Source organism: Rhincodon typus, chromosome 4 (assembly GCF_021869965.1).
Source record: "Rhincodon typus isolate 14 chromosome 4, sRhiTyp1.1, whole genome shotgun sequence".
Classification (NCBI taxonomy): Eukaryota; Metazoa; Chordata; class Chondrichthyes; order Orectolobiformes; family Rhincodontidae; genus Rhincodon; species Rhincodon typus.
This window is the reverse complement of record NC_063335.1, coordinates 5,173,028-5,178,295: the sequence shown is the minus strand read 5'-3', so window position 1 is coordinate 5,178,295 and position 5,268 is coordinate 5,173,028. Positions and strand designations below refer to the sequence as shown.

Here is a 5,268-nt window from a genome sequence, read left to right as displayed (position 1 = left end):
TGAGTCCACGAAAAGATCAGCCATGATCTTATTGAATGGCGGAGCAGGCTCGAAGGGCCAAATGGCCTACTCCTGCTCCTAGTTCTTATGTTCTTATGTTCTTAAATAAGCAGGTCTCCCTCCACTCTTCTCCTTACTCCAGTCTTGTCTAGTAAAGTAGGATGCAGTCCTTCTGAAATCTGCCAGCGTCCCTTCCAATAGAAAGCCTTTTATTGACAGATGTGGTTTGCCATCATATGTATGCTGTGGTTGTTCAGGAAGCACAGAACTGGATGTTAATGGCCTGGCTGATTTAAACGAAGCAAAGTCCACCACTGAAAGAAACGGGTTCCTGACCCAATGCCACACCTCCTGGTGCCAGCAGGTCTGTTCATTTAAATTCTCCTCAATGTAGCAATCAACTGTAGAATACAAGGTGGCAACCCAAGCAGTTTTGAAAAAACATACAGAGTTTTGGTAATATTCAAAGTTACGTCATATGTCAGCAGGCTGGGCAGCATCAGAGAGGCAGGAAAGCTGACGTTTCAGAAGAAGAGTCCGCACCCGAAACATCAACTTTCCTGCTCCTCTGATGCTGCCTGGCCTGCTGTGTTCATCCAGCTCTACACCTTATTATCTCAGACTCCAGCATTGGCTGTTCTTACTATCTCTCCGTCATATGTCAGCTAAGTGATAACATCTCATTAAATCTCAGAAGGACTAATGCAAACAAATGCATTGTATGGGTTCCATTTTTATTCTGCATTTTGTACATAACAGGCTATTAAAACAAAGAGCTTCGATGAAGTTTGGTTTCTATTCTGTTGCTTGTTTAAGAAATTAAAACGAAGTAACTGATTCAAGCCAGACCAGACTATAACAAACTTCACAAACAGTTTAGCCAACAGACAAAAATGTTTAGTTTTCAGATACAATCTAATAATATCAGTAATGCTTGAAAGTTATCAATAAGTTCACAGACAGAATAAGTGGAATGAAGATTTACCAGACCAGGTCCCAGGATAGTGCGACTGTCCTGTGGAGAGAGATTGGGCAAACAGGGTCTGTCTTCTCTAGTTTCGAAGAATGAGACTGACAAAATATGTAAAGGGGTAGACAGGGTCGGTGCAGGCAAGCTTCTTTTCTTTGGCTGTGGAGCCTAGAACTGGAGGCACAATTTTGATATAAGTGGGGGCCCATTTTAGGACCAAAATTTTTCGTCGGTGAAATCTTTGGAAATGTTTGAAATTCTGTATCACAGGGGGCTATGAAAACTCAGTCTTTGAGTATGTTTAAAGTAGAGGTTGGCAGATTTCTGATCAGGACCACAAGGCCATAAGAAATAGGAACCTGTGTAGGCCATTCAGCCCCTCAAGCCTGCTCTGCTATTCAATAGGATCATGGCTGATCTAACACTACTCATGCCCACATTCTTGTCGTTTCCCATAATCCTTGATTCCCCTATCGATCAAGAATCTATCTCAGCCTTAAGTATATACAAGGACTCTGCCCCACAGCTCTCTATGGCAAGGAGTTCCAAAGACTCTTAACCATCTAAGAGAAGAAATTCTTCCTCATCTCAGTCTCAATTAATTCTAAGACAATTCCCTCTTGACAACTCTAGATTCCTAGACAATCCCCATGAGGGGAAATATCTGCTCAGCATTTATCTTGTCAAGCCCCTTAAGAATCCTATATGTTTCAATGAGATCACCTCTTGTTCTTTTAAATTCCAATGAGTGACCTTTGCAAATAAGACAATACCTTCATACCAGGGATCATCCTAGTATACTTTCTTTGAACTGCCTCCAATGAAATCATACCTTTTCTTAAATTAGGGAACCTCACAGTACTCCAGATGTGCTCTCACGTTTGCACATTTGCAGTAAGACTTCCCTACTCTTATACTCCAACCTCCTTGAAACAAGGGACAACATTCTCTAAGCCTTCCTATTACGCCTGTGTGTTAGCATTCTGTGTTTCATGTGCAAGTAACCCAAAATCTCTTTGTGTCATAGCAATCTGCAGTTTTTAACTGCATTGAAATAACACTGTTCTTTTGCTCTCCCTTCCAAAATGAACAACTTTATATTTCCCATATTATACTCCATTTACCAAATTTTTGCCCACTTCGTTAACCGATCAAAAACACTATATCATCAATGGAATAAAACATTATGAGGATAGTGTGGGTAAAAGGCATTGAAACACTTGATCAAGAGATAACACAGATTTCTGAAGAAGGGTCCCAACCCGAAACGTCAACTTTCCCGCTCCTCTGATGCTGCCTGGCCTGCTGTGTTCCTCCAGCTCCACACTGTGTTATCTCTGACTCCAACATTTGCAGTTCTTACTATCTCGAAGCATTCGATCAGCCATGATTGTATTTAATAGTTGTCACAATGCATTGAATGGCCTACACCTTCTCATATGCTCCTAATACAAGCAAGAACGTCTGTAAAGTTACCTTTCCATCCATATTGTTTACAACATTGCATATCTTTGTGATATCAGCAAGCTTGGGTATGTGACTTGCTATCCTATCATCTAAATAATTAATAAAAATGATGCACATTTGAGAGCCCCCATCAAAAATGCCTCTCATCAGATTCTGCCTTTATTCACCATTATCTTGGTAACTCAACCAATTGCTTTCAATTCCATGAGCTTCAATTTTAGGTGACGGTTTTATGAGGAATCTAATCAAATACCTTCTGCAAGTCCTTGCAAGTTAAATCCATAGATGCTCTTCTGTCCAGTTCTTTAGTCACTGCTTCTTAAAATTCAATCATGTTTTTTTTAGGCATGACCCACCAGTTCCTATTCCTTCCTAGCTTTCTCTGATAAGCTGGAAATTTTCAAGGTGTATAGTCACCTTTTCCCCACTTATTGACTGCAGGAATTTACTGAAAGCAAATTTTAAGCTAAACTATCCTCAATTACTTAGTTTTCATCTGACTTTTCTTTAAATAGCAGAATGTCATATACAATTCACCATCTAAAACAACAGCAACAAATTGAGAACATTTTTGCTGGTTCATTCTGAAGCCAGTGGTGAAGTAGGAAACTGAAGTCAATCTTTAGTTATTAATATACTTATTTCCAGACTGGAATATTACAAACATCCAACTCTTCCCTAGCTAACAAGATGCCCTAGAAGTTTCTCTTGATACTCTTTTGAAAACGAGATTAACCTAAACCAAATAAACTGAAAATCAGCAAATAAAGGTTGACAGATGTTTAAATGGAAACTGTAACAAAAATCAAAGTCTCAACATAAATGTAATTTAAAGTTTTGTTTTAGGAAGAAGAAAACTCATTTCAGCCCTTTGTTACCTAATGATCATGGGCAGTCTCTCCATACATGTACTGTAGCTACTTAATTAATCAATGAGCTCAAACTGTCTATCCTGTTATCAGGAAAAGCTAGACTATTAATGCATTGTCTAACTCCTAAGTAACTAACTCCTCACCTCATGTTACATCACACACCCCAAACTACCCTAAAATCAACTGTATATGATTATCATGAGAAGTGTGTTGGGCCAGTAGCATAATGGATAATGCATCTGACTTCGGATCAGACGATTGTAGGTTCGAGTCCTACCTGGCTCGAGCGCAGCTAACAGCTTTTCTACCCTTGTAAATTGAAATTGTGCTTCCAAAGCGGGAATGGGTGCTGGGTGTTTTGGCTGTGGTTGCCATGGTATAATGGTGAGCGCGCGAGTTCCTGAACTCTTTGATCAAAGTTCAAGTCTAGATGGAGCCTTCTTTGGGGCGGCACGGTGGCTCAGTGGTTAGTACTGCTGCTTCACAGCGCCAGGGACCCGGTTCGATACCACCCTCAGGCGACTGTCTGTGTGGAGTTTGCACATTCTCCCCGTGTCTGCGTGGGTTTCCTCCCACAGTCCAAAAATGTGCAGGCTAGGTGGATTGGCCATGTTACATTGTCCGTAGTGTTCAGGGATATGTAGTTTAGGTGGGTTGTAGGGGCATGGGTCTGGGAGGGATGCTCCAAGGGTCGGTGTGGGCTTGTTGGGCCGGAGGGCCTGCTTCCACACTGTAGGGATTCTATGAAATGCAATTAAAAAGGACCAATCTAATGTCCTTCAGGTCCCCCAAACTTGAAACAAGTAGAACTTTCATACTTCCTGACCCTACTTTAATTTTTAGTACTGCATGAATTTAAGTAATGTTTCAACTAATCTGTTCTGCACACGCTGCATCCAGGTGCAACCACTGCATCATATAACTAATGAATTCAGAATTAACACACTTATTACTGAACTAAAACTTCTGGTGATAAGTTGCAATTCCCACAGACTGATTGTCATCATCAAATCCACTTTCTCAGTTCACTGTGCTAATGCATTGCTTTGAAAACCTTGTCTCACTTTGGGCAGTCCATTGTGCTATGTTATTTTGAGTCACATCGGAAGCACCTATTACCTGTTCCTTGAACATTCCTGCAGGTCAATCATCTATTATTGTTATTCCAATCCTATCATCTGATAAATCTGCTAAAATCCTTATTCCCTTTTTCCATACCTCTTCTGTTGTATTGACACCTGTGGCCCACATGTGATTAGTCTTGAAAGGTAGCAATCATTGAGTCTACCATCTCTTCTGACACTGCAGAATGCTCTGTTTGCATCAGCAACACTGTTGAAAATGTTTGCTTCCTTAGGATTTATTTTTTAAAATCTGCAGACATTTGATCCAAAGGGGTGTGCTTTTGTTACAACCAAATGGTATTTAAGACCAGAAGCTTATCCATATGCGAAGCCTTACCACAATCAAGCAACTTAGTAAGCGTATGGTATGCTTGCCTTTATTGGTCAGTGCATTGAATATTGGAGTTGGAAGGCCATGTTGCAGCTGTACAGGACATTAGTTAGACCACTTTTGGAGTACTGCGTTTGATTCCAGTCTCCTTGCTACAGGAAGGATGTTGTTAAACTTGAAAGGGCTCAGGAAAGATTTACAAGGATGGTGCCAGGGTTGGAGGGTTTGAGCTACAGGGAGAGGCTGAATAGGCTGGGGCTATTTTCCCGAGAGCATCGGAGGCTGAGGAGTGAGGGGCATAGGTAGGGTGAGTAGTCAAGGTCTTTTCCCCAGAGTAGGGAAGTCCAAAACTAGACGGTACAGGTTTAAGGTGAGAGGGGAAGATTTAAAAGGGGCCTAAAGGGCAACTTTTCATGCAGAGGGTGGTGTGTGTATGAATGAGCTGCCAGAGGAAGTCGTGGAGGCTGGTACAATTATAACATTTAAAATGCCTTCCAGGCATTT

At 41.1% G+C, this 5,268-nt stretch overlaps 1 non-coding gene across 1 annotated transcript; it reads left to right on the top strand.

The window, feature by feature from the left end:
* The first annotated feature begins 3,521 nt into the window (after nt 1-3,521).
* trnar-ucg lies at nt 3,522-3,594 on the top strand. Its single transcript has one exon. It is a non-coding gene; the product is annotated as a tRNA-Arg (tRNA).
* The last annotated feature ends 1,674 nt before the right edge of the window (nt 3,595-5,268 follow it).